This window comes from Narcine bancroftii, chromosome 3 (assembly GCF_036971445.1).
Source record: "Narcine bancroftii isolate sNarBan1 chromosome 3, sNarBan1.hap1, whole genome shotgun sequence".
NCBI classification, from domain to species: Eukaryota; Metazoa; Chordata; class Chondrichthyes; order Torpediniformes; family Narcinidae; genus Narcine; species Narcine bancroftii.
In genome coordinates, this window is record NC_091471.1 from 126,054,167 (window position 1) to 126,078,166 (window position 24,000).

General features: G+C 38.8%; 1 protein-coding gene and 1 long non-coding RNA gene across 12 annotated transcripts in view; both read left to right on the plus strand.

The window, feature by feature from the left end:
• The window catches only part of ppargc1a (peroxisome proliferator-activated receptor gamma, coactivator 1 alpha), a 446,776-nt gene that overhangs the window by 110,435 nt on the left and 312,341 nt on the right, over positions 1–24,000 (plus strand). The gene's annotated exons all lie outside the window — the stretch shown is intronic.
• The window catches only part of LOC138757544 (uncharacterized), a 28,891-nt gene continuing 6,259 nt past the window's right edge, over positions 1,369–24,000 (plus strand). Inside the window, exon 1 of the long non-coding RNA XR_011353668.1 lies at positions 1,369–1,491. This is a non-coding gene — a long non-coding RNA (uncharacterized lncRNA). The remainder of the gene's footprint in view (positions 1,492–24,000) is intronic.

Sequence of the window (24,000 nt, forward strand, 5' to 3'; positions counted from 1 at the left end):
AGAACAGAATTTCTAGCTCAAAATATACTGTTATTGCAGTGCCCTTGGTTTGATACTAATATGTTGTCAATGACCTTTCTATAATATTGTTGGAGTTTTACTCACCCATGTTGGTAAACACATATCATGACATCTTTGACCTTTATCTTGTGGATGGCAGACACTTTGTGGAGTTAAGAAGAGTTGTTTACTGCTGATCACTCTAACTTTGACCTCTTGTACCCTTAATATTTATCTGATGAGGCCAGCTAACATTCTGGACAGTGATGGCCCCACAGGTTGCTAATGTTACCAAACTTGTGAAAAGAAATGCCATTGAAATGTCAAATTTCAATTATTTGATTCTTGCTGGGTCTCTTCTGCACTACAAATTCTGACTTTTCTACTTCCATTGGAATCTACTCCTCCTGCTCTTTAGGACATGAAGGCAGTGAATTATACCAGTTGCTCAGTATTGACAGTTCCTTTACGATGAAGTTTTTTGAGATGGCACTTGAAAGTGCTGGCAGGGAGGTTCAAGAGTATACATCCACCCAAAAAAATAAACATGTTATAATATTATAACATCGAGGAGTGAAGCACATTTTAGGATTTAGCACAGAGAGAAGGAATACTATTTTTTTTTAAACTGCACAGTTTTGAGGCCATTGAATACTGTGCTAGAATTAATAATTGGAGGAGTGGTCATTTTCCCACTCTCAGAAAAAGATAGAAATAAAATTTTATTCTAATGCTTGGCTTCATGGTTGTAAAGGTGGACCTAATGTGTTAGGTGATCTTTGCCTTCTCATTGCTTTCACAAGGATGTTAAGAAGCAAAGATTGATGGACCACAAGGGAGATGCAAGGGAATGTGACCAAAAGTATGATCACAGAGATGTGCTTTAAGAATATTGTATAGGTGGAAAAAGATAGTTTTAAGGAAGAAATTTCAATGCTTTGGAATTCTTAGGTGAAGCTGAAGGAAATGTATTTAACAATTGCTATCAAATAGTTTTGATCCATTTGAAAAAATAAACTTGAAGTCCTGAGGATTTCCTTGAACTTAATATTGTCACTTTAATTATGGTGACAGTTGTAATGTAGGAAGCAAAATGTTAGTGGGATAAAATGAGAAAATGCTGGTAATAGAAAATCAGGCAGCAACCTTGGAGAGGGAAATAGAATTTAAGGAAGTTTTAAAAAGTGGAGGGAAGTAAAAGAAAAAAATGAAAAGGGAAGTCTGCATTGGCATGAGAAGTAGGAGAGAGAAAATAACAGAAGGGAAGATGTTCCAAAAGCTGTTGGGGAGGGTAATTGGACAAGGATATATAAAAGAATAATAGAAATATTGTACGATTAGTGATTTCAATGCTGATCATAGGCTCTCAGGCAGTCCGTGTGTTACAAACATCTGACTTATGGACAACTTGTTCTTACGAACTGACTGCCCCACCAATTTGCACATGTGCATTATGTTACCTCACGAATGCAAGACATCGATGGAACAAGAGTAAGTATTAACTTTTAATCATGATCCTTTTTCTCTTTTTTGCATAGAAAGGTAAAATATATATATATATATAAAAAAACATTTGACTAACTGACACTAATAAGAACTGTATGTACTTGTTCCGACTTACCTACAAATTTGACTTAAAGACTGAGTTAGGAACAGACTGCCTATACTGGAAAAATCACAAGAGAAGTAGGAAAAAAATATATTTTTAATTAGTATTATCTGTGAGTTCAACAAAATTTCACTAACCTGATACAATAACTGGGATATAACTGATGTCTAAATTCAGCATTATCAGCTAACGAATTCCTGATCTAAAGCAGCATTTAAATTTTTGGTTACCACAACTATATTAATGCATTTACTGTCTCCAATGTGCCTATTTTTAACTATATATAATATATACTTACAGAAGTTTAGGGATTCATAAAAAAATAACAGCAAAATTTGAACTGGTACATGAATTAAGTAGATTATTGAAAAAGAATCATCCATATGTTTGGATGTACTTTGGGTTTAAAGTATGGATTCAGAATCACTGCTGCTTATATAATATCATTGGAAATAAAGAAGAAAAACAGCATATTTGAATAGAAGCCTGCAATATAAACTACAAAAATATGCACAGGCTTTTATATTCCTGCATTAGCTTAGCCAAAACTGAACATTAAGGAGAAGAGCATATTTTAATATATGTATCTTTTGTTCATAATGTGAACAATTAAATTGCTGTGAGAGGTAATTTTTCACTTTTTAATGCTAATTTTACATTATATAAGAGGCAATGTACCTTGTGTGTTGTTTTTGCTCATAATACTGTGAAGTAACTTATAAAGACACATTACCAGTTAAGTTTGTGGAGTGCTGTCATAATGTTAATCATTGTGTAAAATTAGATTCATTTAATAGTGGTCAAAATACTAGTATAAATAGATCATTTGATTACATAAAAGAGAATGGGAAAGTATTGTCCAACAGAGCAGACCTTAAGAAGATTGACTTTTCCAGGCTGAAAATAATGTAGTGTCTTAAAATGAAGGGATGAGGCAGGAACTAGCGAGAATAAATTGGAAACAGATCTTTAAGGGTGAAAGAGGGACCACTTATGCAGGGTTCAAGATAGGTTTGTCCCACTGGGACAAGGAAAAGGTGGTAGGAAAATGGAACTATGGTTGATGAAATGGGAAAGGGCTCATGAGAAGTATATGGTAGCCAGGAAGGAGGTTAAGAAAGGGCTCAGGAGAGCTCAAAGGGGACACAAGAAGGCCTTGACATGTAGAATTAAGGAGAACCCCAAGCATTCTGTGTTTTATATGAAGAACAGAAGGATGATGAGAATGAAGTGGTGCCGATAAAAGAGATAACATGTGCCAGGAAGCAGATGAGGTTGGGAGGTCCTAAATGAATACTTTGCAACAGTATTCACAAGAGAAAATTACTTGGATCATGATGAGGTTGAAATTGAAGAGGCCTGTGTGCTGGACAATATAGAGTTTAAAGAAGCAGAAGTGTTGGATCTTCTTAAACAACATCAAGATTGATAAATCCCCAGGGCCAGATGTGATGTACCCGAGGCTGCTGTTGGAAGTGAAAGAAAAGATAGCTGGGTCAGTAGTTATGATCTTTGAATCCTCTTTGACCACAAGTAGGGTCCTGGAATATTGAAGAATGGCAAATGTAATCGCCTTGTTTAAAAAAAGTAATAGGGAGAATCCTTGGAATTATAGGCCAATGAGTGGTGTGTAAATTCTTGGACAGGATTCTTAAGGATAGGATCTATGAACAGTTGGAGAAGTACAATCTACTCGATGATAGTCAGGATGGCTTTGTGAATGGAAGGTCATGCCTCACAAGGGTAATTGAGTTTTTGAGGAGGTAACAAAATTAATTAATGAGGGTATGGTAGTGGATGTGGTCTATATGGATTGTAGGAAGGCATTTGATAAGGTCTCCCATGAGAGACTCATCTAGGAAGTAACAAGGCATGGGATCAGTGGAACCTTGGCTGCAAGGATAAAATATTAGCTTGTAGGAAGAAAATTAGATAGTAGTAGTGGAAGGAAAGTATTCTGCCTGGAGGTTGGTGACTGGTGGAGTGCCGTTGGGATCAGTTCTGGGACCCCTTCTCTGTTTGATTTTTATAAATGACCTGGATGAAGAGGCAGAAGGATGGGTCAATACGTTTGCAGATGACACGAAGGTTGGAGAAGTTGTAGATGGAGCTGAAGGTTGTCGAAGGTTACAAGAGGTTATAGACAGGATGCTAACTTGGGCAGAAAAGTTTCAATTTGGATAAGTGTGAGGTCCTGCATTTTGGAAGGACAAATCGGATGGGTAAGTACAGGGTTAATGGTTACTTAAGAGTGTGGATGAACAGAGGGACCTTGGGGTTCAAATTCATATATCCCTGAAGGTCACTGTACAAGTTGATAGGATAGTTAAGAAGGCCTATGGGATGCTGGGCTTCATTAATAGGGGAACTGAGTTCAGGAGTAGAGAGGTCATGTTGCAATGCTACAAATCCATGGTAAGACCACTCTGTTGTGTTCAGTTCTGGTCACTTCATTATAGTAGGATGTGGAAGCTATGGAGAGGGTGTAGAGGAGATTTACCAGGATGTTGTCTGGATTGGGGAAGCAAGTGTTATGAGGCAAGATTAGCAGAGCTGGGACATATTTCTTTGGAACATTGAAGAATGAGAGGAGACTTGATAGAGGTATCAAGATTATGAAAGGCATAGATAGGGTGGACAGCAGCACCTATTTCCCAAGCAAGATCAGCAAACACCAGAGGACGCATGTACAAAGTTAAGGGAGGGAAGTTTAGAGGAGACATCAGGGGTAAGTTTTTTTTTTAAACACAGAGAGATGTGGGTGCCTGGAATGCCTTGCTGGGGATGGTGGTGGAGCCTGAAACATTGGGAGCATTGAAGAGAGTCTTCGGCACATAGATGAAAGAAAAATAGAGGGTCATAGAGGATTTAGTACTTTTTTTTTCTTTTTAGGAAGGAATATATGGGTCATCACAACACTGAGGGCCAAAGGGCCTGTACTATGCTGTATTGTTCTATGTTCTATATTGAGGGATTGTCAATGGCCCTTGGATTCCATCTTTAGTTTTTCATTTGCAAGATATGAGTGTTGCTGGCCAGACCTGCATTTATTGTTCATCCCTAATTGCCTGAAGAACAATAGATTGAGCTGCCTTACCAAATTATTGCAGCCCATGTGATGTAGGAAAGCATATTCTAGCATTTAGACCTAGCAATAATAAAGGAACAATGTTTCCAGGACATGAAACTGTCAGATTGTCATTTTTCCAATAAACTTGTTTACCTGGATTAGGGGTGTGTGGTATTTATAAATGACTTGAATGCTGAAATTAACAATTATAGAATTCAGATGTTTAATATATATAAAAGCAGAGATTGAAATGCCCAGTTTTATTTCATCTAGTATGGGAGTATGACCTTCAAATGTGAGCTAGCTAATGTGGACAGTTACGAGAAACCACAAGTGGTCAGGGAAATGTTCATCCACACTTTACCCACCATAAACTCTTTGAAACCAGATCAACAAAAAATTCAAAACTAAGTGGTCAATTTTTGTTTTCAATGAGAGTTTCAAGTTACAAAGTTAACATTGGAGGTGAATTGAGGTATGAGTACAATGTAATAATACAATGACGTAAATTTGATAATTCAATTCAATTAAAAAATGTTCTTTAATTTATGTTCAATCCAAAATATATTGAGCTCCTTTCCTATACTCTAACTTACCTGCTTCAAATGTTCATCCAAGTGCCTCAAAAAGAATGACAAGAGCTGCTGCTGTACAGCTCCTGTGAGCAGGGTTGAATCCTGAGCTCCACTGCTCCCTCTGACTTTGTAGCCTCCTTCCTGGTGTTTGGGTTTCCTCACACATTCCAAAAATCTGCAGATTGGTAAATGTACTGGTCATAGTAATTTTCTTGTAACTTGTAGATGAGTGGTAGAATTTGGAACAGTTGTTACGAATGTAGGAAGAATAAATTGGTTTAGAGAAGGAATAATGAAAAATAGGTGCAGACTTGTTTCTGTTGAGTATGTCATATGATTCCATCATGATTAAGTACTCTTCCACCAAATTATTTCATGCTGTAACCACTATTTATGCAAAGATGTTTCTTTCATCTTAATCATTCAGCACAAATTAAAATTAATCATTCCCTATCATTGAAGCCGTAGCAGAGAAAATACATCTTATTACCCAATTGAAATCATTAACAGTTAAAATCCTAAAAATCCTGTATTATACTTTTTGGTATTGTTCCAGAGGCAATAATTCTGGGTTTTTTTGGTCCTGTTTCATAGTTGCTATTAATGCCTTTATTATCCTGTTGATGTTGCCCACTGTCAGTATCTATAATATCCATTTTATAATGACTGTTTATATTTACACAAAATACCACAAATATGGTTGAACCACTGCTCTGCAAACAAAAAATTCTCCGCTTCTGTATAATGTACCCTTCTCATGAAAATCAAATTACTTTATTTTCCTGAATCTATGAATAATTCCTCCTATCATCCCATCTACCCTGTCATTTAATTGCTCATGAAAAGATTATGTAAAAAACCCTCCCCATCAAAACATAATCACAGCAGACTGTTAAATATTGGCCTAATTTGGCAGACTACATTACCTCATGATGTTCACCAATGGTTAGTTGTGCAGTTCCATCAGTTCAGAAGCCATTGTATTTCTCACAGCATTCAATTACTGCTTTGTGTACTTAGCTTTGTAACCTTCAACTCCTTCTTAATTAGATATTTATCTAATTCTTTATTGAAGATTTTAATCAACATAGCATTAACAACTTTATCAGGGAATCGATGCCACATCATTCACTAATCTGTGGGAGGAAACTCCTGTTGATTTTAAATCCTACTCTTTTTATCTAAGTGTCCTCCAAATTTTTATTCACAGCTTAAGATTGATAACTTGTTTGAATGCTAATTTACAATGTACATTGTTTTCTGTGCTTCATTCAATAATAACATGTATCAAAACTATTTCCCCTAATATTAGAAAGCTTAGATTTTCATAAATGATAACCTCTGGTTATCTATGTGCCGATTTCTGGTCTGGCTTCACAGCACAATACCCTTTGAAAGTGGAAGAGCGTGGTCAGCAAAGATCTTAAAAAAAAAATTTTGGACATTCCTTCAGAGAATGATTAGGGTTTAATAACCTGTTATTTCTAACATTTTTTCTTGTCTGGATAAATAGGAATAAATTTTGTTTCATTTATTTGGTTTGTTGAATTGTTTATTATATGAACCAGAATACCGTCAAAAGCTTTGTTTTACATACCATCCAGCTGAGGCAACTGGTAGTTAAAATAAGTACAGCAGATAGTGCAATAATAAAAACAATTACTGCATAGCATAACAGAAAAAAAATGCAGGGTATAGAGAAAAATACTGTTAATGTGCAGGGGCATCATCTTTTACCATTTAAGTCAAGAGGTCCAGCCATGAATCAGATGTCAGCAGGAAATACACTGTGCATGAACCTGAGGTTTTTGTTTTCAACTTACACCGTGAGTCGGTCTCCTGGTCTCCAGCAAGAAACTCAAAATTAACCTGATGCCAGGTTGAATTTGATGTTTTTGAAACTCATTCATTTGCAAAATGAATGCTTTGTTTCATATATATATATTTATCTAGCATATAGCAAATGCACCTGAAAAATGTTTGCAATTGCTTCCTGCTCTATAAAGATGAGAAAAGTTAACTCTCTTGATCCTTACACCTCAAGTTTAAATATATGGATGAATTAGTGCATATCTCTCAAGTTGGCAGCCACTTTTGATCATATGTTCCTATCCAGCCAGAAACCATTGCAGTATTCTTCTCTGTTTTATTACCATGTTCGAATGACTCAACAATTTTTTTTGGGGGTTGATCATGTGTTTATTGTCATTTTCATTGCACAGTATACATATGCACTGACTTGTTCCATGTAAGATTTAAGGGAACATTTTTTTTATCATAAAATGCTACCGAAAATCATATCAAAGATAATTAATAAGTTTGCAGATGACACAAAAATTGGGATGTTGATTAGTAAGTTTGTGTATGAACACACACTAGGTGGTGTTGTTTAGAGCTTAGAAAGTTTTCTAAATCTACAGTCGATATGGATCAGATAGAAAGATGGATGGTGTATTGACAGGTGGTATTTAATTCCTTCATATATATTTGGGGAAGTCATAGGTCAAAGTCAGTAAATGGTAGGGCACTAAAGAATGTTGATGAACAGAGGGACCTTGGAATTCAAATCCATTTCCCTTGAAATTGGGAACACAAGTAGACATGAAGAAGGTATCATGCTTGCCTTAATAGATTGGAGCATAGAAGACAAGGTTTGCAACTCAATAGCATGACAGAGGTCGGGTACCTCTTACCTGAAAATCCAACATGCTCCAAAATCCGAAACTTCTTGAGCGCAGATGACACACCGCAAGTGGAAAATTCCACACCTGACCTCACTTGCCCATGTGGGGTTTTGATGCTCTGTTGATGCCAATTTGTTACCAACCATCATCACCCCCAGACCTGTGCTTTTTGAGGACACATTTAAACCTTGTTAGAACACAGTAGTTGGGGGTCTAAGATTTAACATCGCGTTATAGCCGAGTCGCAGAACAGATGCATATATGTCAGAGAGCAGCGCTGCCGGAGCAGGACGTCGGAGCAGGGGCAGCCACTGCAGGATGTCGGTGCAGGGGTGTCCCTCACCGGCAGCCCCTGGCCTGAAGTCCCACACCGGGGGGAAGGGGCAGTGGGGAGGGGGGCTGTCAGATGCGGGGAGTTGGGTCGCCAGCTGATTGTCATCAGCCCGCCCCTTAGCAGTTTGGGGTCCACAGACACGCGCACTATAAGCGATTCCGCGGATTAACTAATCGCGTTCTAACGAGGTTTCACCGTATTTGGTGCTGCATATATCTTTTGTAAGCAGAGATTTTTTTTGGTAAGTATAAAACATTATCTTCATGTCAATTTTCCACTTATGCCTTCATGTGGCGCCATGTTTATTGTTGCTGTTTAACAGCTGAGGCTGATATTCTGCTGATGCTCTGTGTTGCTGAGTTACCCTAAACACATTATTCCAAAATCTGAAAAAAAATCTCCAAAATCCAAAACACTTCTGGTCCCAGGCATTTTGGATAAAGGATACTCAATCAGTATTTAGGCCATACTTGGTGCATTGTGTGCAGTTGTGGTTACACATTATATAAAGATTGTGATAGTGTTAGAGAGAGCACAGAGGAGTTTAACCCAAATGTTTCAAGGATTGGTGGATTTTAGTTATGGGAAGAAATTGGATAGGTTGGGTTTGTTTTACCTAGAGTGAAAGAGGCTGAAGAGTGACCTGATAGAGGTATGTAAAATTTTGAGTTCTGTAGATAAAGTTCTTACATGTGCCTTCACTAAGGTATCAAATCCATGGTCGGCTCAACAACAGAGACATTTATCATATATTTCTGAGTTCACAATGGCATCAAACACATCTCAGGAAAGGCCAACATAGTGGCAGATATGCTGTCTTGCCTGGCCATACAATCTGTGCAGACCCTATGTGGACTATGTTGCGCTCACGAAAGTACAACAGGCAGATGAAGAAATTCCAACAAGAGACTCAAACCTGCAGCTGGAAGAACTTTTGGTAGGCTCGGGGGGAGCTCAAACTCCTGTGTGATGTATCTACAGCTCATCCTCGCCCAATTGTTCTGGTGGCCTGGAGGCAGCAGGTATTTGACGCGGTACATGGGTTGTCACATCCATCAATCAGAACGACTGTCCAAATGGTAGCCAACAAATTGGTGTGGCATAGCTTTTGGAAACTGGTCAGCAATTGGGTGAAGACATGCACTCGTTGCCAGACATCCAAAGTCCAGCAACACACAAAAGCCTCACTATAATCTTTTGAGCCGATGTGTTGGAGGTTTGACCACATACATGTGTACATGTGGATATTGTAGGCCCCCCTGCCGGTGTCACGTGTTTCCCGTTTTCTTCTCACTATAGTGGATCAGGCCACACAGTGGCCAGAGGCGATTCCACTGGCAGACAAGTCTACTGACACCTGCTCCAAGGCTCTCATTTCTGCCTGGATAGCATGTTTTTGGTCTGCCAGAACACATCACATCTGACAGGGGTGTCCAATTCACATCAAGTCTGTGGTCAGCAATGGCCACCCTGCTTGGAACCAAGTTGCACCACACATCTGCTAACCACCCACAATCCAACAGACTAATAGAAAGGTTCCACAGGCATTTGAAATCGGCCCTTATGGCATGTCTGCAGGGACCTAACTGGGTTGATGAATTTCCATGGGTACTCTTGGGCATACAAATGGTACCTAAGGACAATATAGGTGCCTCATATCAGCAGAGCTGGTCTATGGCGCACCCCTGATGGTTCCAGGAGAATTTGTATCAGACTCACGAGGATGGGAGAAGATACCCGCAGTGGTCCTATGCAAGCTCCGCAAGAAGCTTGATTCTTGAGTGCCTATACTGGCATCTCAACACGGTCAGGCCAGGTCCTATATACTCCAGAATTTGCAGGTCTGCAAGTATGTTTTCATATAGAAAGGAGCACACTGAGCACCATTCCAGCGTCCATATGAGGGTCCCTTTGAGGTATTAAGATGTAATGGTTCGACATACATTTTGGACATCGGAGGTGAAGAGGAAGCTTTTGCAATTGACTGCCTCAAACCTGCCCATCTGGATCTGGACAGACCTTTCATGGTTCACTTGCCTGAGAGGAGAGGAAGGCTGCCCAAACAAAACAATATAGAGACTTTGGGGATCTACAGTGGGATGACCGGTTCTGAGGAGGGGGTGGGGGGTGTCATACGACAACCCACTTACCAGCAAGCGAACCAGAAAATGCGGGAAATTGACCTGCCTCCAACATATGTTTTTAATCTTGGCTGATGACATCACTGACATAATTTCTTGTCCATGTGACAGAAACAATGATGTATATAAGGCCTGGAGGCGTCAGTCTTGCACTAGACTCCACAGTGTGTACATCGACTTCCCCGCATATGCATACAGTGATTCCATAACATGAACACTGACATCTATAGTAGCTCAGTATGGAATACTTTGCTACAACCCTATTATTCTTCCAGCTATTTGCGATCTCCCTATATATAGTACAATCCCAACAATGTAATCACCGCCTTCTTTTATCTCAGTTCCACCCATAAAGCCCCAGTGGAAAATGCCACAGGGTTTTAATTTTCCATTAGAATGCACATTTCCCACATATAACACTTTGTTTTAATTTAAAAGCAATTAAAATTAATATGAGCTACTTATTGACGTGGAAGATTTCCTGAGACACTTTGCAGAGAATGGAGAAGTAAAATAGTTGGATCTGATCTGTGGAGGAGAGATTAAGTAAGGTGTCTAACAGATTGCCTAAAAATATAAATATCAACAATGGAGAACATTCTTATGAGAAAGACAGCTTTGGAAAAAGGCAAGGAAATGCATAAAAGGCCAAAATCAGAATAAAGAATATAAAATATAATAGATGCTAGAAATGCATCATGAAACAGGACTTCTACCCATCACATCCACACCCACTATCAAGTGCCCAACAACACTTGTTCTAATTTTTCTTTCACATCTTCATCAATTTGATCTCTCCTCCTACCACCATATCCCACCAATCTCCTACTGCACACTGACATTTATGGCAATTTATACTAGTTAGTTAATTGAATAACCATCAAATCTTTGGACAATGGAACCTTTGAGAGAAAACCCATAGGTTCATGATGGGAACATTTAAACTCCACACAGACAATACTCAAGCTAGGGATTGAATCAGGTCTCTAGAGTTCTGAAGCAGCAGTGTTAACCAGTGTGTCACTGTGCTACCAAAGCTGAAATATAATCAGGAAATGACTAAATACTCAGGCAGCATTAATAGAGAGAAAATGAATTAACATTTTGAATCCATCTTTAGTATGGAGGCATTTGAAATTGTGTTGGGAGCAGTGGGTATCACCAGTTCTTATTCACATTGGTCATTAACAAGAAACATTTCCCCCATTTTTGGATTAGAATAGCAATTTCCATAATGATTAAAAATGGAGTAGAGGGGGTAATGTATCTCAGTATGATTATGATATTGAATATCGAGCATCTAACAGAACACCACAGCAGGTGCATCATCAAGATTGTGTTACAAAAGTATTATACAAGCAAAAAGGGATTATGTTCCTGTCAAAGTAGCTGAGGTAGCAACCTTTATTAACGATGATCTAGTTTTAAAGCAGATTTATGAATTTGGATACGTGTTTGGATAAGAACATAAAGCCTTTCCATCACAGACTTTATGACTTACCCATCAATCATCTCCATCAAATGGGCAATAGAACAGTGATCTAAAAAGAACAATGAAGCAAATCTTTTGAGGAATTTTGGTTAGAATATTTGGCATTTTTCACAAGAAAGCAACAACTCAAAATCCCCTTTCACGCTGGCACTTGAAAACTGGAATTAAATGGTTCACTTACCAGTGTTAATGCTCCCAAACCGATATGGGGTGGGGGGTGTCCATTTTGACCTGGAATTTAATTCCCTACGGAGGTAGTATCAGAGTCGATTCATTTTGAAAGCGCTCTGGTGTGTACGGGCAACCTGGTTTACCGGGTCCCATTTGTGATGCGCTGATGATGATCGTTATGTGCGTGCAACCTCCTAGCGGGACAGTTAGTTAATTTGGAGAGGTGGTGAAGGCAGGTACAGTGGTTCTAGCATGGCAAGAGTGGGAATTGGTAGTGATCTAAAGATAATGGTGGAAAATTGGGGGGATCAGGAAGTGTGGGAGGTCCTCTGGATCAGGGCTGATGAGGAGATTGCAAAACATAAAACAGGCACTGTGAGGGATGGCCTGTAATGTGAGAGGGTCACCCATAGGCTCAGGGACCTGGATTTGACACTATGTCTGCCACATTGTGAGAAAGCTGATCTATGGGTTTGTCCTCAGTTTGAATAGTCTGAAGACAACAGCCCCACTCCCTCACCGACAGCCCACCACCAGCCCCCAATTATAGATAAGGGATTAATTACTTAGAAAGTAAAAGTTTGAAATCTACTTCTTTCGATCAATACTTGCAGTAAATTTTCCCACGCTCTTTTAGAAATTATGTGCGTATATTTCATTAAATGGTGTGCATGCATTTTCCCGCACTCCTTTATGTCTTACTAAATTGTAAGTGTTTTTTCCCTACGCTCTTTTGTACATTGTGAGCATGTGTACTGCATTTCCACTATGATTTCACTGCCCTGCGCATACATAATACGTCATTCAGGATATCACTACTAGAAGTTGGGTCCCCTTCTGCTCTGCAGTACCAGGGAGATAATGTGAAAGGGCGCACTGAACACGTTTTTCTTGGTTAAGTGTGAACGACCCAAGCAGGATTTTAAAAATGGGTCGTTCACATGCCAATTTATCAGATTTCTAATGTGGAAAGGCCTAAAGTTTTGTCCTTTGGGCTAGTGTTGACAAGTATCCAGCCAAGCTAGTCAGTGAGGGCACACTGGCAAATTTGATAATTACAGGAACCGAGTCCATATTTTAAGATAGTGCACCATCTCTTTCAATATGTACAGATTGGCCATAATGAAAAAAGTGTGGCTGATCTCCTGGTCTTGGTGCACAGTCAATCAAAGTGGATGGAGGTAATGTGCTTTGTGCCATCACTAAATGTACTATAGAATAATTCGGATCCATTTACATGGCACAGGGTCTTTCCAAGGACATTGTATTCAATAACGGTCCACAAATTTAGTCATTTCACTTTACCTTATCATCCAGCATCCAACAATAATGAAAAGACATTAAACAAATGCTTCATGCAAATTAGATCAGTGCTTGTTGCATTTAGTTCCAGAATTTCTTCTGAGCTACAGCCTGGCATTGTATATGGTGATCTGAAATACTCCTGCACAGATGAATCAACACATATCTAAAAGTAAAGGATTGAAGTATAGTTTAAAGTAATTGGCAGGGAGATTAGAGAGGACATGTAGATTTGTTATTGTTCATTGGGAAGATGGTAGGTCCCTGGAACTCAATACCAAACTGAATCCCTCATCATAATAAAATATTTGAGTGTTCACTTGACTCTGACCTGAATGGTTATGGACCCAATGTTTAAAAAATGGGATTGGAAATATTGAAGAACCTGAAAGGCCAAATTTCCTCTTACTGTCCTGGTGGAAGCAGAATCACTGGCATCATTTAAGAAGTGTCCAGATGAGCACTTAATTCACAAGCTATAGGAACAGAAGTAGGCCCATTAGGCCATCGAGTCTGCTCTGCCATTCTAATCATGAGCAGATTCATCGACCCGCTCAGCCCCACTTCCCAGCCTTTTCTGCATAACCCTTTATGCCCTGACTATTTCTGCCTTAAATACAGCTAACGACCTTATTTCCACAGCCACCTATTTTAAATTGACTGCGTCTTACCCTGAAATTATGTCCTCTTGTCCTAAAATCCTCTACCTTGTGAAACATCCTTGCCACATCTACTCTGACTAGGTTTTTCATCATTCAAAATGCCTCTACGATGTCCTCCCTTATCCTTCTGTACTCCAATGAGTTCAGTTCAAAAGCCGACAATCATTCCTCATATACTAACCCTTTTATTCCTGCTATTATTCTTGTAAATCTTCTCTGAGCCCTCACCAACGCCAGTGCGCCATTTCTCAAATACTGCACCCAAAACTGTACACAGTACTCTAAGTGAAGTCTCACCCGTGCTTTATAGAGTCTTAATATTACATCCCTGTTCTTGTATGCTATTCCTTGAGAAAAGAATGCCAACATTGCTTTCGCCTTATTCACTACCGACTCAAGCTCGAGATCAATATTTAGGGTATTCTGCATGAAGACTCCCAAGTCCCTTTGCACTTTTAAATAATAGTCTGCTTGTTTATTTCTTTTATTGAAGTGCATGGCTGTACACTTTGAACATTGTATTATATCTCCAATCTCATTGGCCATTCTCCTAATCTATTCAATTCTCTCTGTAGCCTTTTGGTACCCTCAGCACCACCTCCCCTACTACCTGTTTTGGTGTCTTCTGCAAATTTAGACACAAAGCCATCTATTCCATAATCCAAATTATTTGCATACAACGTAAAGAAAAGTAGCCCCAACACCGGCCCCTGTGTAATCCCACTGGTAACCGGAAACCAACCAGGATAGGATCCTTTATTCCCACTCTGTTTCCTGCTGACCAACCAATGCTCTACCCATGCTAGTATCCTTCCTGAAATCCCATGGGCTCTAATCTTGTTTAGCTGCCTATGTGTGGCACCTTGTCGAAGGCCTTTTGAAAGTCCAAATACACAACATCCACTGCATCTCCTCTGTCTATCCTACTTGTGATCTCTTCAAAAAGTTGCAATAGATTTGTCAAGCATGATTTTCCTTTAAGGAAACCATGTTGATTTGGGCCTATCTCTTCATCCACCTCCAGGTATTCCATATTCTCATCCTTGATAATCAACTCCAACAGCTTCCCAACCACCGACTTCAGGCTAAAGGGTATATAATTTCCTTTCTGCTGTTCGCTCCCTTTTTAAACATTTGTGATCCTCTGGTCCAGTGGAACCATGTCAAACTCCATTGATTCCTGGAAGATTATTACCAATGCTCTTCAGTTTCTACAGCTACCTCCTTCAGAACCCAAGGATGCATTCCATCCAGTCTAGGAGACTTACCTACCCTTAGACCATTTAGCTTCTCAAGTACCTTCCGTCTTGTGATTTTGACCATACTCACTTCACTTTTGAGAGAGCCAAGAGAGTCCAGTATGCTTGTAATGTCTTCCATAGTGAAGACTGATCCAAAATATTCATTAATTTCTTCTGCCATCTCCTTGTCTCCAATTATAATTTCTCCAGTATCATTTGCTATTGGTCCTATGCCTACTTTGATCACTCATTTCTCTTCATATATTTAAAAAATCTTTTAGAATCATTTTTGATATTATTTGCTAACCTCCTTTCATAACTCATCTTTTCTTCCCTGATCACCTTCTTAGTGGTCTTCTCCAAGTCTTTAAGTCTCCCAGTCTTCTTATCTTCCTGTATATTTTTGCTTCCTTGAATCCCAATCTTTTCCTTTACTTTGGTTTTTATCTTCCTTCGTTAGCCACAATTGTCTCATTTTTTTCATTTACAATTTTCTTTCTTTTTGGTGTGTACCTGTCCTGCACTTGTCTCATTTCACTCATGAACTCCAGTCATTGCTGATCTGCTCTCTTCCCTATTAGTGTGTTTTTCCAATTGCATTTGGCTAGTTCCTCTCTCATGCAACTATAATTTCCTTGACTCCACTGGAATACTGACACATCGAACTCTACCCTTTCTTTTTCAAAATTCACAGTGAACTCATTCCTACTCCTTTACCTTAATCACCTCTGGTTCATTACACAGCACCCAGTTCAGAACAGGTGATCCCCTAGTGGGATCATCGACAAGGGGCCAAGCTCTGGAAGATGGGTGTGGAAGTGGTGGGTTGAAGGGTCTGTTTCTTTGATGTATGATTCAACACTCCACAACTATGAATTTCCTTTAATTCTGTGAGTCTAAATAGGATCTCATTATGTGGGACTGGGGAGCATTAAAGGCCTAGATTGTTTTCCAAAAACTGATTGGTTACCTGGCTTTCATCTAAATTTAGTTCAGCAAGTTCAAATCAAGTCTAAGGTTTTGTTCTACATTTTAATCCTTAACTTGAGTCTCCCTGTTTTTGGAGTTCAGGTTTACCCCTGAATGAGTGACACAATATGGTAAACTAGATTTTGTAACATTGGAGATTATCGTGTAGGCTGTTTTTGAGGATAACAAAGAGGAAAAATAGAGAGATGAGTTTAGAAGTAACAAAAAGCATAATTAAGCATTTAATTTCAGAAGATAGAGAGCCAAATGTGCAACGTTATCGAGAATGAAAGCAAGTTATTTTGGTAATTCTAGGGCTTTAGATAAACGGAAGTAATACTTCTAGGAATCAAAGTATAAAGGAAACTTTCCTCCAAAATGAAAATCATTTTATTCTATCGAGGCTAATACTTCTTCACAGTTCCTGATAAAATCAAAAACATTAATGTATATGATTAGAAAAGAACTGATGTTATTCGTATATACTTAGAGCATTGATATTTGGGGATACATTGCTTCTACTCTTCAAATGAATTGATTCATTGGTGAGCGTTACAAAAACCTCAATTATTACACATACTGAGCTTATTTTCTGGGACATCTTTATTTATTAGTGCTCCAAAATCTTATTTATTCTTGCACCTACAAGGTTGATATATCTCATTTTCTTCGAGTAAAGAAGTATTTTATCATTATAGGTCCTGAAACATTGGCTAAACAAAGCTGGTGTGAATACTGAGCATTGGCAGAGATTGAAACATCACTGACACCAAATTCTAAGCAGCAGGTGGCCCATGCTACTCTGTTAGTGATTGTTAAAGTCATACAGAACAACTCATGATGAGACCTGCGACTGAGCAAAAATAAAAGGCTCAAGTTTTCTGCCTCTTATCTGTCATCATCACCAACCTGTTTTTCCTTCACTGTTATTTTGTATATCACAGTATGTTTTCAGAAGCATATAATTACTCTATGTTATATGCCGCACACATCTAAGATGGGGCCTGGGGCCAATATAAATGTTGATGGATGGATCTGTGATATTTCCATACATTTGGTTCCCAGAGACAACTGGATTCTTCATCCTCTGTGAAAAGATTGGTGGGTCCAATATATACGTGTAACGTTCCAACTTTTTGGGTATTGTTTTACTGTTACATGAACTATTATGAAATACATGATCCCTTTTGATTTATTAAAGTGAAGTATAGACCTGGCCTTAATTTATTATATGTTATGTATCATATGGGCTATGAACCTTTGTTAATTCCTTTATATCTGCTGAATCATGACTGTGTAGCAAAACACAGTTATCAGGTTCTCTGATGATACGACCATAGCATCATCAGCTAGGGTGATGAGTCAGTGAACAGAGGTGAGGTGCAGTGGCTAATTGACTGGTAGAGACAACAACCTTTCATCTGAATGTTAATGAAACAAAAGAGACCATATAACCACTTATAGCATAGAACAGGCCAGTTCGGCCCTACTAGTCCATGCCGTAACAAATCCCCACCTCCTAGCCCACTGACCAGCATCCGGTCCATACCCCTCCAGTCCTCTCCTCTCCATGTAACGATCCAGTCTATCCTTAAATGTAACCAATGATCCCGCCTCAACCACATCTGCCGGAAGCTCATTCCACATCCCTACCACCCTTTGCGTAAAGAAATTTCCCCTCATGTTCCCTTTATAATTTTCCCCCTTCAATCTTAAACCATGCCCTCTAGTTTGAATCTCCCCCACTCTTAATTGAAAAAGCCTAGCCACATTTACTCTGTCTGTCCCTTTTAAAATCTTAAACACCTCTATCAAGTCCCCCCTCAATCTTCTATGCTCCAGAGAAAAAAGCCCTAGTCTGCACTACCTTTCCCTGTAACTCAACCTTTGAAATCCTGTCAACATTCTTGTGAACCTTCTCTGTACTCTCTCTATTTTGTTTATATCTTTGCTATAATTTGGTGACCAAAACTGTACACAGTACTCCAAATTTGGCCTCACCAATGCCTTGTACAATTTCATCATAACCTCCCTACTCTAAAATGCAATACTCCGATTTATGAAGGCCAACATTCCAAATGCCTTCTTCACCACACCATCTACCTGAGTATCAGCCTTGAGGGTACTATTTACCATCACTCCTAAATCCCTTTGTTGCTCTGCACATCTCAATGGCCTACCATTTAATGCATATGACCTATTTAGATTTGCCTTTCCAAAATGTAACACCTCACACTTATCTGTATTAAATTCCATCAGCCATTTCTCAGCCCACACCTCCAGCCTTCCTAAATCACCTTTTAATCTACGGTAATCTTCTTCACTGTCCGCAACACCACCAATCTTTGTATCATCCGCAAACTTGCTTATCCAATTCTCCACCCCTACTTCCAGATCGTTAATATATATAACAAACAACAGTGGACTCAGGACCGATCCCTGAGGAACTCCACTAGTCACCGGCCTCCAATTGGACAAACAATTTTCCACCACTACTCTCTGACACCTCCCATCCAACCATTGCTGAATCCATTGCACTACCTCCTTATTTATACCTAATGCCTCCACCTTTTTTCCTAACCTCCTGTGGGGAACTTTGTCAAAAGCTTTACTAAAGTCTAAATAGACAACATCCACAGCTTTCCCTTCATCAACCTTTTTTGTAACCCTCTCAAAAAACTCAATCAGGTTTGTCAAGCATGATCTACCCCTGACAAAACCATGCTGATTACTCCCTATCAATCCCTGTACCTCCAAATATTTGTAAATACCATCCCTCAGAACACTTTCCATCAACTTACCCACCACAGACGTCAGACTCACGGGCCTATAATTCCCAGGTTTACATTTGGACCCTTTCTTAAACAGAGGAACCACATGCTCCACCCTCCAATCCTTTGGCACTACCCCCGTGACCAGTGACATCCTAAATATCTTTGTTAATGGCCCCACTATCTGTCCACAAGCCTCCCTGAGTGTCCTTGGGAATATTTTGTCCGGTCCTGGAGATTTATCCACCTTTATCTTTTTCAACACAGCCACAGCCATCACTACCTCCTCGTTTATCCTTATATGCTTCATGACCTCCCCACTATTTTTCTTTACTTCAACTGGTTCAATATTTTTTTCCCTAGTGAATACCGAGGCAAAGAAATCATTCAAAAATTCCCCCATTTCCTCTGACTTCTCACTCAGCCTACTCTCCCTATCTACAAGGGGTCCAATTTTATCCCTCACTAATCTTTTACTTTTAATGTACCTATAGAAACCCTTTGGATTTATTTTTACTCTGTCTGCCAAAGCCTCTTCGTGCCTTTTTTTGGCCTTTCTAATTTCTTTCTTAAGATTCCTTCTACACTCCTTGTAGTCCTCCTTCAAACTCTCAGCTCCCTGCTCTTTATACCTCTTGTACACCTCCCTTTTTCTCCTAACCAAATTTCCAATATTCCTCGAAAACCAAGCCTCCCTATGACTTCCAGCCTTTCCTTTGATCCTCTCTGGGACATATCTACTCTGTACCCGCAAAATTTCTTTTTTGAATATCCTCCATTTTTCATTTACATCCTTACCTGAAAATATCCTGTCCCACTCAATGCTCCCCAAATCCCTTTTGTTGACTTCAGAAGGGCCTGGAGGGAGGGCGTGGGGGATCACTCTCCACTAACCATTCATGGCTCTACAGTTGAGGTCATCAAGAGAACTAAGTTTCTTGGCATGCACTTGGTGGATAACCTCACCTGGTTCCTCAACATCAGCTCCATCTCCATAGCCAAGAAAGCCCAGCAATGCCTCTGTGTCCTGCGAAGGCTGAGGAAAGTTCATCTCCCATCTTCCATCCTCATTATAGAGGATGTATTGAGAGCATCCTGAGCAATTGCATCACTGCCTGGTTTAGAAAGTATACCACCTCAGACCTTACAGAGTCAGCGGAGGAGATAATTGGGGGTCTCTCTTCCTACCATGATGGACATCCTCAACACCTGATGGATGCGGAAGGCAAATAACATCATGAAGGACTTCACACACTCCTCTTGTACACTTTTCTCCCTTTTGTTATTTAGATGAAGGTACCATAGCATTTAGGCCCTCATGTCATGTAACAGATTTTTTTTCCCCAAGCCATCAGACTCCTTAATTCCTAGAACATATGTATACTGGCATATCATGGTTTTTTAATTGCATTATGACTTAATATTTAATTCCTATTTATATAAATCTGCTCCATGGTCCCTAAGAAATGCTATCTTGTCTTTACTGTACATTGCATTAGTAGTTATGGCATGAAGAACAAATAAAAGTGACTTGACTTGACATGACTCTTTTTGATGAAATAGTTTTCTCTGAAAATTAATTATTAATCATTCTTGTGGCTATAGTTTCTGATGCAGGGTCACAACCTGAAGCACCAACCATTCTCAGATGCTATTTGGCTAACTGAGTTCTTCCAGTGGTTCTTTTTGTTCCAGATTCCAACATCTGCCATCTTGTGCATTCAGACTAGAAGCTTTGTCTGAGTGTCTTGCTCTAAGTTGTTGATTACTTCTTATCACCCCTTCTAAATTTAGCTAGCTGTAAGACTGTGAAGATTGAATCTGTGGTTGAAATGAATTAGATAACTTAGCTGCATTACTCAAAAGTGCTGGAGAAACTCAGCAGGTCACGCAGTGTCTATCAGAAGCAAAGGGATATAATCAACGTTTGGCCCTGAGCCTTTTGTCAAGGTATGTGTGAAAGAAGGCATACATCTGAATAAAAAGTAGGAATGAGGAAAGAAGGGGCAGGCGGAGGTGCATAGGTCAACAGGCAAGAAGTCATGACCGACACAGGCAAGGCTCGTCAACTCTTCGCATTGACTATTGTATTGGAACCGCCTCATGCACCCATGATAAACTCATAAACTTTATCTGTTTTGTGGCTACCTTTCACTCTGACCTCAAATTCATTTGGTCCATTTCTGGCAACAGTTTCCCCTTTCTTGACCTCTGTCTCCATCTTGAGAGACAAACTCTCAATAGCCATTTTCTACCAACCCACCAACTCCCACAGTTACCTCAACTACACTTCTGTACACCCTATCTCCTGAAAAGATTGTATTCCTTTCTCTCATTTCCTCCACCTCTGTCACATTATGACTTCTTGCTTGTTGGCTTGTGCACCACCACTGCTCCTTCTTCCCTCCTCTCCTCCCCCCACTTTTTTTCATGCACCTACCTGCTTTTTGTTCACATCTCTTGCTTCCTATAGATGTTGCATGATCTGCACTTTTGTGTATTGCATCACGTCACAGCATCTGCAGACTCTCCTGTTTAACGACATAATTCAGCTCCTCATTGATTAAAATTGGGGAGCCAATAAGAAGAAACCTGACGATTACACATTTATTTTCAAGTGTGTGTGTATGCTATTTTCTTGATACTAAAGGGATCATTTTTAGTCATGTGGTCCTTGAAGGGCAGTAGACTGTTTAACTGTACACAATAGAATTTTTCTGTTAACATTGTCAAGGTTAATGTTATTTCTGCTTCGTACCTTAGTGAATCCTTTCAGCTTGAAATTTTATTGAACCACATGTAAGTATTTGTTTTTATTTGTTTTTCACAGAATTTTTATCATTTCTCTATTTATATTGCAGTACTTTGCAATATTTTTGTCTCAAAGCAACTAACAATTATTTTCAAATTTAACTTGGAAATAATAATTGTACAAAAATTTTAAAGTAACTAACTGACTTATATAAATTTTTCTGTAAATAGAAAAATGTCAATATGATTATTGTATTTTAATTAATTCTTGCTTTACTCTAATATTCCACCTCTGTGTTAGCTATTTAGGCACTGGAATAATTTAAGAACTTTTAACGTTAGTAGAAATGACAAAAATATCCAGAAAATATATATTTTTATCACAGTCAAAAAAGTGTGATATTTTGATAAACAATGGTTTTGATTCGCAATCTTTATCATCAATTTTACTGACTTAAAAAAATTATGTGATGGAACATTGCAGTGGTTGCAAAAAAATGATCTGAGATACGCTAAGCATTTTTATGACATAAGAGGGCATGGAAATGCAAAACAATCACATACAGTGAAGGATCTGAATTACCTAAGCATAAAAATGCAATGATGAGAGCTTACCCTTACAAAGGAGGTTTGTGGAAACAGTGACCTCATTGCCTGTTTGCAGGAATATGACATAATCAGAGGGGAGATGAGAGAAGAAAACTAGAAGCTTGTTCTAGCCATTTAATAAATTTAATTAAGTAGAGTTGAAATGAATTTCCACACTGCACTGATAATTAACCATATAAAACTGGACATTAGTCCTTTTCCCATTAAACTGTCAGGATCACACTGAGAACATTTAATTAATAACAATGGAATTTGAAGTGTTGTGCGTTTTAACAAAACTGTACAATGATGTTCATTTATTTGTAGCTAATGGAAATCAGTGATAATAATCTTGGACGGATAATGAGACAAATCAGCTACTGATTCCTGAATTCTCAGAATACTTGCTAATACTGCACCCTTTCATTCTCTTCAAAAATGCAACATTGTTTGAAGGGTTATTGTAATTTAAAATGCGATTTAATGTACTCATGGCATTTTACTGTACAGTCAACTGTTGGATATGAGCAAGGTTAAGTTTTCATTTTCTGCACACCCTCATAAAAATATCCAGCAAAATTCTTGCAACAAAACAAGGAATAATGTTTAATTTCGCCCACTCTTTTTTTGCTAATAATTCTTACAATACTCAATATGGCTGATGTAATAGAAAAGAAGAGGTTTCAGGGTCATTACGGTGGATAGAACAGTTACTTGGTAAATGATAAAAGCATAAATAGTCTTGCTTTTGATCCTTATTTAAATTTTCTTACTGGTATATGATGAATAATTTAATATTTGATGGTTTTCCATCATGAAGCTCTGCAAAAACATTTCAATGTCTGTTAATATTCAATGCTACAAGATTAGGGAGGATGTGGAATATAGTCCTTTTTAGTTCCTCCATTGCTTACTAGGCCATCAATGAGAAAATGTTACAATAGTCTGAATCATATTTTGTGTAAAAGAAGATGTTTGTGGTTGTTGGAGGTCAATTATTTCATTCCCAAAGTATAATTGCAGGAGTTTCTGAAGATAATGTCTTGGGCACCCAATTGTCTTAAGTTACTTCAATAGTGACTTTCTCCAAAACCTCATGAGTGCAGAAGCTTACCTGCCTGCTTGCAATGAGGCTTGGGCAATATTCAAGCATTTTCTTTGTGCCAAAAAGTGCAAGGAAATGACCATCTCCAACTAGAGTGTTTATGCACTTATACCACACTTTCAGACCTTCTTCATTGGCAGGACAACAGTGGAGAGAGTTTGTGCATTAAAGTTCCTGGCAAATCATATATCGGAAGATCTTTCAGAGCTGGTGCACTGAGGCAACCTTGTAGAAGGCACACTGATCTCACTAGCTTGTAAGAAGTCTCAGGGACTTTCGTATGACATTGAATATTCCATCAAAGTTCTACAGATATACTGACTAGTTGCATAATAGCCTAGTTTGAAAACTCAAGTGACCAAAAATGCAGAAGGTTGCAGAAAATGGCAAGGTTGTCATCACAGACACCAACCTTCCATCCATTAAAGACATCTTTGTGAGGTGCTGCCTTCAGCAAGCAGTCAACATCCTATCACCTTGCTATCTTCAGGCAGAAAGTACAGAAGCTTCTGAGTTAAAGAGCATATTTTTTCCC